Source organism: Apis dorsata, unplaced genomic scaffold, assembly GCF_000469605.1.
Source record: "Apis dorsata unplaced genomic scaffold, Apis dorsata 1.3 scaffold_908, whole genome shotgun sequence".
NCBI lineage: Eukaryota > Metazoa > Arthropoda > Insecta > Hymenoptera > Apidae > Apis > Apis dorsata.
The window spans coordinates 27,105-39,907 of NW_006264021.1; the positions used below are offsets into that span (position 1 = coordinate 27,105).

Consider the following 12,803-nt stretch of genomic DNA (forward strand, 5'->3'; position numbering starts at 1 on the left):
TCATGAACGTAACAGTAAATTAAGAAAATAACCGTCGACAAATTGCGTCGATTAATTTCACACCAATTTTTCTATAACCAATTCGCCGACATCTTCCTCTCGTTAAATCAACACTCCACGCCACCTAGGCAGGATCGAGAATTATAGGCGCACTCTGTTATCGCATCGCCCCAGGCTGGCAACATAACCATATTCGCCCTTGTCCATGCGTTTTCATTTTCACCGAAAGGAAACGCGCGCACTTTTGCCGCGGGTACTTTTCATTCCGATTGTAATTGATGAACTATGAAAGGACGAGGGTACGTCGAAGGTGAACGAACTTTATCGCGGGAAAAGCCTTGGTTGATACGTTAACGAACCAATATTTGACTTGGGATCGCGTCTGCTAGTTTTTAGGATCCTATCCGGCCGGCCAGTGTTTGTAAAAGTTCGAGGCGTTAACTTTTTCATGGGTGAAAAAGATAAAACGAGAGCCGGGATATATGTATATCCGCCGATCGTTATTTCTTTTTTAGGATCATCTATTAAACACCATTCCTCCTAGACTTCAAACGAAACCAATCGAATTACGTTAAAACAATCTTTCAAGATCGCGATCTTGCTTCCTCTTAATTTTCAACTTTCTCGAGCTAAGGCTCTAAATGAAAGGAACAATACATCGAATATCGTAATCATTGTGTAACTTTCGATATTGCTCGAAGAATTTTCGTTCTAAAAGGTTCTAGAAGATTCTAAAAATGGAGATAATATCATAGGTTGTATAACAATTACGCATCTTCTATGTTTTTCGTTTCGAGTTTTGTTCGTATGAAAATATCAAGTTTCCTCGACTGATTTTAAACGAGAAATATTTGTCATCTTAATCGGCAAATTGTCGGACAACTCTCGTTTCTTCTTATCTTATCTCCGAGTTTCAACATTGCAACTTCTCCGACATTGTAGATAGAGAACGTCAGATGAATAGATTTCGCGTGGTGGATGACATTAATCTTCGCCGCTGCAACTGGTGTATTATCAGCGTGTAGCAAAATGTAAGAGATCGCATAACAGAAACTTGTTGAATACGACTCGAACGGTGATTAGAATATTCTCAAATTTCGAATCTGTTTCTCTATCCACGGACGAGGAGGAATTCTGAAAAAATTCTATTTTTGAAATCTGTTTTCCAATCTTCTATTCAAGAGTTGGAAGAATAATAAATAAATTTGTCAAAGAGAAATTATAATAGAGTCAATTAAATTTATTATTTTTAGATATAGAAAAAATTTTGAACAAGTTGATCGATTAACTCTTCGATATTGGTCCCCAACAGTTGTACTAATAACTCGTTCAAAATTCATAAGCGATTTCGTTTTCTTTTACGGCATCGTTATCACTGTGTGGTAATTTGACGAGAAGTCAAGTTTGAAACTCTCCAAGAGATGAGGAAGCGGCTGATCGAAGTTTCGACAAGGTACATAAACCTTAGATCGAATTTCTCGACCTGCTGTTTCAACATCCTCTTTTCGCACTTCGTTACTATATTTTCGCCAGACGGTCGATGGCCGAGAGTTTAAAGACGGCACGTGAGGACGTTGCTTTCTGCTTCGAACCAAATGGACGAGTAAAACTCGATTTCGCAATACATATAGATGGAAAGAGAAAGAGCGAATATTCGCAGTGTTAATGGTTAAAGGCTGTCGGCCACTTAACCCTTTCGTTATGGTACTCTCGGGACTGAAAGTGTTTTTGGTATTCGAGGAGGAAGTTTAGAATATTTACATCGGAGATATTTTGTATAATTAACGTTGTAATTCGATTGGGATTAAAAATTAGAATTATACAAATAATTAGACGTATAATTTTACACGTCTAAAAATAAATTATTACATATATATATATATATATGTATATATATATTTCTTTTTTTTTTTTGTCAATAATCTGAAGCCAATCTGTTTATTCCAATGTTAATTATTTTATAATTCGTGTATAAAAATAAAAATTATTTTATGGAAAATATTTGCACGTTTTTTAGCAAATGGTTAGTCGATGTTTAACGAGGTATACATGCAGCTATACATATGTATGTATGTACATACGCGTCCAGTGGCAAAAAGGTTAATAGCATATGAACGACGTCAGACCAACATCGACGTATTCATATTATTACATGTAGTTTAAATATAAATGCGTGTCCACTTATCGATGACAGCACAGCATCAACATTCCTCTGCATGCCTCGACAGCGGCGAGATTGTCGGCGTGAATGTTTTGCCGATCAGTCGACGATCATACGTCGTTTGTGCGCTGCGTATACGGTGGCAATGAGATGGTTATTCACTGATAATCTATTGCCACTGTTCTTTTCTTTTGCGATTGATAACGAAATATCGATGGAATGACACCGCACAACTTTTAATCGTCGTCTTTTATTTATTATTATTTTCTCCTTTCTTTCTTTTTTTTTTTTTTTTTTTTCTCCTTTTTTTTTTTTTTTTTTCTCCTTTTTTTTTTTTTTTTTTCTCTATTAGAATTTTTTCAACCCGATATATACAACTTATTCCTTCTCATAATTTTTAAGTCTCTTCTTCTTTCGTTATTTTTAAATATCGATGCTAATATCGTACAAAATACGTAAATGTTGTCGAGACCATGTTTAACCAGATGACAACCTTTGAACGTCGATTATGCCTCGAAATGAGGATAATCAAACGTTGGTGTTAACATGATTTTTCCTCTTCGAATCACGGATTTCGCGAAAGAGAAAGAAAGAAAAAAAAAAGAACCTTGTCGAGAGAATATACCGAGCTCGAGGTTTCCCAAGGATGTATTTATTAAACCCAGTAAGGTATCGATTATGCCAATAAACGACTGCCTTCCTGTAACTCAATCACAGACTAATCGATCCCTTGCTTCCTCCAACGTTCTCCGCTTCGTTTTTTCCCCAATTACGCTTGATCGATGATGGTCGAAGAGATTTCAATGGAATTCTCCGCTGTTTCACAGATTTAGAAAATAAGGATTAGCCGGCTTCGATTGATTTAGATCACTGTACAGTTCCTTTCGCGCAATAAATGTTCCTTCTCGAATCTTCTTTAACAATCTAATCAAGTTCTGAAACATTTAAGAATTTGTTCACGGATGTTGATAAAAACCGAAAGATGTTTAAAAAAAAAAAGACACCTTGATTTTGGCGAATCAATCATGAGCTAACAAAATGATGTTGATCATATTACAATTAATCAAGCGTATTCCAAGCCTCGTTGCGATTTCAGAGAAATAATTTTTTTACTACGTGTCCCTCGTTTCGAGGATTATTAATCGATTTAAAATGAGCGTTGCAATTATATAATTGCACAAGCAAAAAAATGCAAACGATTCATTCGCCATAATTCATGCTTTATATTGTGCACAGTAATAAAAAAATGAATTCATCGCATTATTACAGTAATGAAAAATCAAAAGACAATTATTACCAATATTTCTTCAGTTTATTATGTTCACGATGATAAAGATGCAAATTTAAACAAATTAGCATCTAAGCTCGACCGAGAACCGATCATCCAATGGTAATAAAAGATTATAAACATGCTGGTAATAGAGCGTGTGGAGGCTTCTAACTCGTGTTGTTGTTGTTATTGTTGTTGTTGTCGCGAGTGAAACATAGCCCATGAATTACGTCAGCTATAATAAGCGATGGTAGTAATCGTTCGAAGTAATTTTCACCGATTTACGTCCACAATCTTGAACTTTAATTCACGTATTTCTTTTGCCTACGTTTTATCGATCTTTGATTTCATTTAATTAACAACATTTGGAAAAAAAGTATCGAACGATTGAAGATGGAGGAACGTTTCATCGATTACGTATAAATTAATATTTCCGAGGAATCGTTGTTGAAATGTCTTGGTACCTTTAAAGAGGATATTTTTTGTGAAACATGGAAATCTAGAACACAAATAAGATTAATTCTTGAAATTAATTCTAATTTTTCGTTTGATTTTTTGCATGACTTTTTCGAAAAGAAGTTTTTGGAATTATGATGTTATGCAATTTTTGATGTAGAAATTTTGGATTTCTATTTTAACTCAGACGTTTAGAAATTTAGGAAAATTGAAATTTTATGGAAGTTCAAGTATGTATTTTGGAACTGTTTAAATAATATTTTGAGATTCTGAGAAAGATTTTGAAAGATGATTTTATAAGAACTCAGATATCCGGTACTTTAGAATTTTTATAGAAACTTAGATAATTTGAAATTCTATGAGAATTTAAGTATTTTTTTCTGATAGAATAGTACAAATATTCGAATAAAAATGTATATAATAATCGTTAAAAGTTAAAATATGTATTTCAATTATAATATAGTAGAAAACGAGGAATATTTTAATTCTTTAACAATCTCTTCTATCACTCGCACAAATCTCTGTTGTTAATCTCTTCCTCTGATCTATTAGAAAGAGATTTACAAATTCACACGTTATCGCGAGGACGTGCTTGAACTGCAATCAATTCATTAGGAACTATCAGGCGACCATCTCATTAACTCTTTTCAATTCTCTGCTGGATCCTCTCCAATGTTTCAATTTCTATCAGAGCAACCCCAACTCGTTAAGCATTCTAAGGAACTCGTACTTTGCATACATAATCCAAGGATCTTTATTATCAAATCCATTATCTAGTTTCGAGTCGTTTCTCATTCAAGAACTACATTGATCGTTAAGCTTCCTCGTTTTTTAACGTTCATGATGTTCTTCAAAATATTGCATGAAAAGAACAAATAAAAATAGATTAAATCTAAGTTTATAATTAAACTTTTATTTAATTGAAGAAGGAAGCCATTTAATTTTTTCGAAAAACATTTTAGAATCCTGTTAGAATTCAAATATACTTTGAAATTCTACGATAATTTAGCTACTTTGGATTGCTATAAGAATTCAGATATTTTGGAATTTTGTGATAACTCAATTTTGAAATTCTATAACATTATCTGAATGACGTAATACTATGGAATTCTGTCAAACTCAGATATTTTAGGTTAATGTAGAAACTTTGAATTTAGTGACAATTCAGTTACAATTTACTTAAATTATTATAAAAATTTAAATACTTTTATGATAACTCAGATTTTTTCGGATTTTATACAAATTTTACTATTGAAATTGTCAGATACTTTGAATTTCATGGCAATTTAGTTCTTTTAGCTCTAATATCCTATCATTTTTATGGAAATTCAGGTACAAAAATTCCATAGTTTACGAAAAGAAAAAAATCTACAAAATCAACGACCAACCAAATATCATCGACGAAGACGAATCCCATCTTCTTTCTTCATCCTATCGCTTCATCACAACCGGAAATATGAATTGCCGGAATTGATCCGTTACTCTTCAATCTCGAATACTGTTTGAAACCCAAGACTGGTCACGGATTCTTTCCACATATTCTTCAGAGCTCATTATCCGCTTCGATAATACTACGCCGCTTCCCCACAAGCCATCCTTTACACACGGATTCTAAAATCCTCTAGCTAATACCTCTGATTATCAAAGGTCCCTAGAGAGATTCTTGTTCCACCGCACAACCGTACACGCCAATTAGCGGAGAGCAGGCGTCCAATCGGCGCGCGTCGATCCGCTCGAAGAGGTCAGCACCGTCGCAGCGAAGCCAACGTCGTCTAGGATCATCCTCCGTAACCAACCACGTCCTTGCCCGAGGCTATTAGAGTATTTATAGACGATGATACCCTAGACTGTTTCCATCTCGGTCGTCGTGCTGATCGGCATCGTCATCGACGCCGCGTACGAGCCTCGCCGCTTCTCTCGAGAGGACGTGCGCGCTCGTACGTTCCACCTGCGTCGTCCTAGCAAGCGTGAATCATCGCGAGGCACGTCGTTCTTTGCGAGATACGTGCGTCGTGGACGCGTCACGCGACACCTTCTTTTTCTCTTCGATCTTCCTCGTCCTAAGATATTCGTCGTTTCATTCACACGTTGGTGTAGATCGTGAGAGAGGTATAACGATAGTTGTAAATTATTGTAATGTACCGTAAATGTAAATTTTTGATGTTGCAGGTGTGGTATACAGTTGGAAAATTTGTGCATTCTTTGTTGATTTTAGGTTAGTTGAAAGATGAGTTCATTCGTTTATGGATTCTGATTTTGAAACGAGTCGAAATCGTTGACAGATTGGATAAAATTAGATTAATAACAATAAAATAGATGAAGATGAAGTATATGATACAAAGGTAATTATTATGATATATTGTAAATTTTTAATGTCGAAAGTAATTGAAAAACGTTTAGGAACACATGAGTTTCATTTATTAATAGATCATAGTTTCTGATTTCGAGATGAATTGAATTAGTCGATTGGAGGAAGATTATATTTAGATTAATATATATAAATGATTAAATGATGAAGATAATTGTGTTTAAGAATGTTGACAGGCCAGATATGAACAATGCGGATGCATAGAATATTTTTTATTAGCCAATTATAGATATTATGTAATTCGAGACTGATCTAACAAGGAAAAGTACGTATATATTTCTAATTGATTACTACTTACTTAAGAAATATCATGAATATACAGAATTCTTGCGATCTTTTCAATTCTGGAATTTTCAACTTTGACTTTCTTATGAAATTTTTTTAAATAGAATTATTAATTTGATCTTGATTGTCGCATACGATAGTTTTTACTCATATGAATTGTGCAAGAAATAATCGATCCATCTTCATCATCCGGATAAAACGCTTTAAATTAAAATACAAACATGTGTAGTATACAATGGTATCCGTTGCATCGTTTGTCGGTGTTTCAGTAATTATTTGCAATCGATGATATCACTGTTCAAATATTAGGATATTTTTGGTCGAACTGAGAATATACCTCTTCTTGAAAGGTTCGCTCGGTTCAACCCATGGAAATTCTTACAGGCTGAACAATACAGGGAAAGGTTCTTATTTGATTTTTTGCTCAACTGCATGCGCGACCAATCCGTTTCAACTATATTTATTTGTGTCGATCTTCAATATTCCAACTATTCTCAAATCCTTTGTCAATTTTAACATTTAATTTCAACTATTATCAAAATTCCTCCATTAATCCAATTTCAATGCATCTCCAACTATTTTCAAATCAAGAAGGTATCCAAAAATCATACTTTAATGATATGATCACGTTATTTTAAATGGAAACAATTCTAATTTACATACAATTCCATTCTATTCTAGTTTCCAAACATTGCAAAAACTTCTAACAATTTCCTTACGATCTTTACGAATCATTCGCGTGACACGTTCGCTTTCGCCTAATGGCGTCGACCTAACCTCTAATTCAATTTGATCGGATCGCGTAATCGCAATAGATAACTCGATGAAACAAATCAAGCGTCGAGCAGTCAGATGTATTATCGTGCAAAGACACGTCGTTCATCGAAAATGATCGTTTTTCACGCGCGGATGAACCGATCGATCTCGCATTCTCTATTATTAGTACGCTTGTTTCACCGCGTTTCCTCTCGCGTAGAAAACACCCTGGTAGATGTCAGTGACGGGCCTTGACATTGCTACGCGTCAGACAATGTCCTCGCCTGTCTTTTCCCTCGATCTGCCCGCCCAAGAGGAAACAAAGCGAGCGAGACGACATCCGGTCTCGCCGCGCTTCTGTGTCGTTCAACTTGTCGTTATCTCGCAAGAAAGCGACCGGCCATCGTGTATACTCGTCGACTCTTCTGTGACTAATTGGCGACTGTTGTCCTCTGAATGAAGGAAAAACTTCAGGTCTTCGAAATTCTATTGTTTACGTTGTTATCTTGCGTACATCGATGATGTAAGAAATGTAAAGATATCCACATTTGGACGCGATTTAAAATTACGCACGCAATTTCAGCAAAGGAACGAAAGATACTTTTCGTAGCGGTAATTTTATGGTAAAATAAAAATCATCGAAAATTTACTTCCAGGCTTGGTCGTGTTCCAAACTTAAACGCGTCTCATCATCCGAAGGCGCAGGGACGATGCTGAAACCTGATCGGCGAGTCGAAAGATGCGCGTCACAGGACCAATTACGTCACCCCGTACAGGTACAGCATTTTAATAAACGCCTGGAATTACCAAGATCAAGCCTCCCCATAAATTTCCTCGAAACTCCAATCCCTTATCCTCCGCGATCCCCTGCTAATTGCAGTGAACCGCTCGGGCTACCTGTCCCTATCCCCCGAGAAACGCGGAGAGAAGGAGAGCGCGACAGGTACGACGTTTCGTGCAACAACAAGCGGCGAGGAGGAGGGTGCGTTGACGTCATTTGCGGCAATTCGTGTTCTTCGAAAACGGAAATATTGAGTGACATCACCAACCGGTCGAGCCAACTTGAACTCGAGATTCGTCGACGATGTCGTGGCCTGTCGGCTCTCTCGATTGCGATCTCACCTCCGTTCCTTTTCTTCTCGTCCTCTTCTCGCTCCCTTCTCGGTTGCATCTGCCTCGCGTTCTTCCTCTTTCTTCGAGGATACGTAGAGCATCGTAGCCGCGGGCTGGATGACTAAACAACGAGAAGGATCCTCTTCTCGGGCGCGACGGTCCAGGGTCGATGAAGAATATATATATCTCGATCCAAGTTTCGTTAATCGAATGGGGAATATACTGTCGTGGGTCTGGAACAAAATCGACAGAACTTGGACTTCTTTTTTTTTCCACGATCGAAACTTCGAACTTTTCGAAGAGATAAGAAAACAAAGGATCTTTTTTTAACTTGGAACCCGAGAAAGGGAATTATCGAAATTATAGGATTGGTTTGGCAAGATGGCTGACACATTCGCGCTATCAGGGAAATGATCGTGAGACTTCACCCATTACGCGCACAACACCGTGGAGCGCAACAAAGGCTACAAAGATGCATCTGCGATTCCAGGAATAATGAAGGCTCTCCGCGAATAATTAAACATCGCATAAAGACCTAAATACCAGGACGTATTCATCGAGCGTCCAATAAATCCTTGCTAAAATATCGACGACAATTTCACACCTCACTCGGCTTCTAATCAATTCGAGAGATTCCAACGCTTCGACAAACTTCTTCTTAACCGTGTGTAAACTGTTAGTAATAGGTTGTCGCGCGTTTCTTTCACACCCTCGGGCTGTAATTCCTCGGGCAACATTCATTCCACGAGGCGAACAACCACACGCGCGCATCGCCTGTTGCGAATCGATTGAAATTACACCCTTCAGCCGTTTCTTTTCGCGATTTTCGCGCAACGCGAATACCGAGGTAACCAGTAGTTTCAATTAATGGAGAGTTAATGGAGAGTCGGTTCAAGGAAAAACGGTGTCGTTTTCTACGTTTTACCTTACACCTATCTCGAGACTCAATCGCGGAACGTCGTGATTTAATTTTATCACGGTGTTTGTTGACGCGTTCCTGGAACGGTTGTAAAAATTACTGAATGGCGGCGTACGGTGAATACTTATAATACCACGGTCGAAGGTTGTCGCTTGTACAGTCAGGCACGAAGTATGGCTTATCACACGAACATTCTCTGTTATGAATATCTACAATTTGACGTTTAGTTGTGACGTTTATGTTTGTGTACACGTTGAAATTTATATTTATACCCGCCTTCGCCTTCCGTTCCGCAAGGGAACGAGAATTTTCAACATTTCTTTCTCGTCATTCCCTTCAATTTTTCTCCACTCACTTTTATCCGTATTTCCACTCCTTTCCTTCCTTCCTTGTAATCGGATCGGAATATATAAATATATTCAACCGAAAGAATTAACGTCATACACATATACTTATATTCCATATTCCAATTCGAAATCCTTCGAGAAATCTTCCCATCCTATATTCGTTTTTAACGAAACCATGGAGAGCAAAATCCTGGTGCGAAAATTCGCCAACTCGACTCGCGATCATCGGAACAGTTCACCGTTCCCTACATCGTTACCACGCGTAATTCAATAAAGAAGTTCTTTCCCTCGGGCTGATAAGTCGTCGGATTTCATCCACAGGGATTCCTCTCCTTCCTCCTCCTCTTCCTCCTCCTCGGTCAAAGCTTTCCTTCATCTCCACCGTTGATCCCTTCCTCCCTACTCCTCTTTTCGTGGATCATGTTCACTCCACATTTATCTTTCCCCTCCTTCTTTTTTTCCCTCTCCCTTCCTTCCCCTCCCCTCCTCCTCGCTCTCGCCCTCCCTGCATATTGATGAGAAATTTTAACCGGCGTGCGCGTGAGATTCCGGAGATGAAAGGCGCTGTAAAAAATGCAATAAACTGTAAGCTAATTTCCAGGATCAAAGGGGCCTCGAAGAGGAGGAGAAGGAGAAGGAGGAGGAGGAGGAGGAGGAGGACTCCCCCCTCGCCATTTCTTTTTTCGCTGAATTCGTACGAAACGCGGCCACGTCGCCTCTCCCTCTCTCTCTCTCTCTCTCTCTCTCTGTAAGTGCTGTAAAAACTGCCTCCTCCGCGCTGCTCGCTTCTCTCTTTAGACCGTCCATTTTCTCGGCCTTCTTCAAATCCCCGCTTTCATCTTGAAACGATGTCGCGTTTATCCGCAGCGACAAAACGCTTTTGAAGCGGCGAAAGCTCCGAGCTTGCTCGTTAACCCCTTGAAAAGGGGCGAGTTTGGACTCCGCGTAAAGGGTCCCGTTCCGTTTGTTCTTTTGGCTTATTAGTTTGGAATGGAACTGGAATTTGTTTGCCCCTTTCTTCTCTCGTTTCGAGGATCTTCGAGGAACGATGCGAAATAATTTAGACTTTACCAATTTTTTTTTTTCTTTTCAAATTTGCTCGAAATTTGCCGGATATTTGTTGTCCATTTATTTTTTTATAATGTATATATGAATGGTGGATTGGAACAGCGTTGGTCTGTTAAATAAGGCGGGCATAAATTAAACGGAGGATCGGGGCGATGAATGTTGGCAAAAACTGATTTTCGGGGGGTAAGAAGTTCGCAGCGGGGGATATCTTGAACAAACATCCCATTAGGATGCCGTGATATGCGCCATTAACAAACACATGGTCCTAATTGCAGTTCTACGATCCAAATTCAACTTCTCTAGAATCTTCGACCGACATATGTGTCCTTTCTGGAAATTTCTCCACAGTGATCCACTGTTCCGCCATTTCTATGGAATCGAAACCAACTTCTCTCCGTGTTCTTTAAAAAAGTGAAGCCTTCCGATTCATTTCTAATCTAAAAATTTAATTTCTCCGTTAGAAAAGATCAACGTGTCTTCATTTTTCACGAGCCTCGAAATATTTAACCCCTTCATCTATTTTTCCTCTTTATTGTTCTCGAGAAATTACAGAAAGAAAAATAATTACTATTTGAATGAAAAGATTGATACGCAGTTAAACAAATTTCGATCAGCCAATTCTAAACTAAATTATTCCAAATCCACGCAAAGTCCAAATTTTTGATTCATTTTTTAATCTAAAAATTTACCTTCTCCGTTAAAAAGGAATCGATCGATCAACTTCATATTTCGAGCCTCGAAACATTTAACCCCTTCATCTTTCCTCTTTATTATTCTCGAGAAATTATAGAAAGAAAAATAATTATTATTAGAATGGAAAGTTTGATACGCAGTTAAACAAATTTCGATCAGCCAATTCTAAACAATTATCCCAAATCCATGCAAAGCCTTTTGATTCATTTTTTAATATAAAAATTTACCTTCTCCGTTAAAAAAGAATCGATCGATCAACGTTCATCTTCATATTTCACGAGCCTCGAAACATTTAACCCCTTCATCTTTCCTTTATTAATCTCGAGAAATTAGAAAGAAATAATTACTAATAGAATGGAAAGATTGATACGCAGTTAAACAAATTTCGGCTCTATATCCTATCCCACCCTAGCCCCAATTCTAAACAATTATCCCAAATCCACCCTGTACGAAGCGTTCCACGATACCGCAGGAACGCATCAAGGTTGCCAAGATAGACTCTCTCTCTCTCTCTCTCTCTCAAGAGAGAGAGAATTATTTCCATTCCCATCACGTGTCACCAGCAACCCCCCACTTGTCCCACTCAATCACAGTCCCCCATCGAGTTGCCAGCTCCCCGATGGATACTTTCTTCCTCCACGGGAATCAATTAACCAGGCCGGCGATGAAATTTCCACGATAATGATAACAATTTCGCCTGGCCCTCGTTCGACCTGTTATCGAGGCGAGGACGAGGAAGAAGAATCGGATTATACTCTCCGTAACGAGATTAATCCCCGTGCCGCGCGCGGGCAAGCAAGGGCGGCGTAAAAGTATCCCTGCCCTGGCCGCTCTCGAGAGCGAAGGAAAAGAAGAGGGAGAGAAAAAGAGGGAGAGAGAGAGAGGCAGAGGAAATTTGTTATCGCATGCTTCGCCGTGGAAAATGGATAAATTAATTCGATTAGAAAGTACGAGGGTGGAAAGTGGAGGAAAGTTTCGGTGGCGAATGGATGATTCCGTGGAAATTCGATGATTAGAGGGATACGGGGCTTCTGGGCTACGATCGAAATTTGAAAATTGATATAATGGGGAGAGGAGGCGATCATAAAGTGGAATTGATTTTAATTAATGGATATGTGTAGATATGTGTAGTATAATGGAATCGATAGCGCGAGGTGAGGTTACTTGGGTGGTAAGGAAAATCGGTGTGCAAATTCGAGATAATTGAAGAACGAGGGAGGGAGAGAGGAAATACTCTCGTTCGATGATCTCTTCCGCGATATAATTATACGAGACACGTAATTTTTAACGTAATTTCATTATAACGTTATCCTTTTTTTCTTTTCTTAACGATTAAATTATCAAATTGTTAAATCAAAGTAAGCTAA

The 12,803-nt window shown here is 38.2% G+C and overlaps 3 long non-coding RNA genes across 3 annotated transcripts; 1 reads left to right on the forward strand and 2 right to left on the reverse strand.

Annotated features, from left to right (window-relative positions):
- Positions 1 to 2,526: 2,526 nt before the first annotated feature.
- Positions 2,527 to 5,660, reverse strand: LOC102678914. The gene is made up of 3 exons (XR_422766.2): positions 5,276 to 5,660; positions 3,459 to 3,930; positions 2,527 to 3,096 (listed from the first exon to the last, which is right to left on the reverse strand). It is a non-coding gene; the product is annotated as an uncharacterized LOC102678914 (long non-coding RNA).
- A 26-nt stretch (positions 5,661 to 5,686) lies between these two features.
- Positions 5,687 to 9,660, forward strand: LOC102678819. The gene is made up of 3 exons (XR_004151575.1): positions 5,687 to 5,996; positions 6,057 to 6,229; positions 7,953 to 9,660. It is a non-coding gene; the product is annotated as an uncharacterized LOC102678819 (long non-coding RNA).
- Positions 6,445 to 8,087, reverse strand: LOC116186556. The gene is made up of 2 exons (XR_004151576.1): positions 7,947 to 8,087; positions 6,445 to 7,748 (listed from the first exon to the last, which is right to left on the reverse strand). It is a non-coding gene; the product is annotated as an uncharacterized LOC116186556 (long non-coding RNA).
- Positions 9,661 to 12,803: the final 3,143 nt, after the last annotated feature.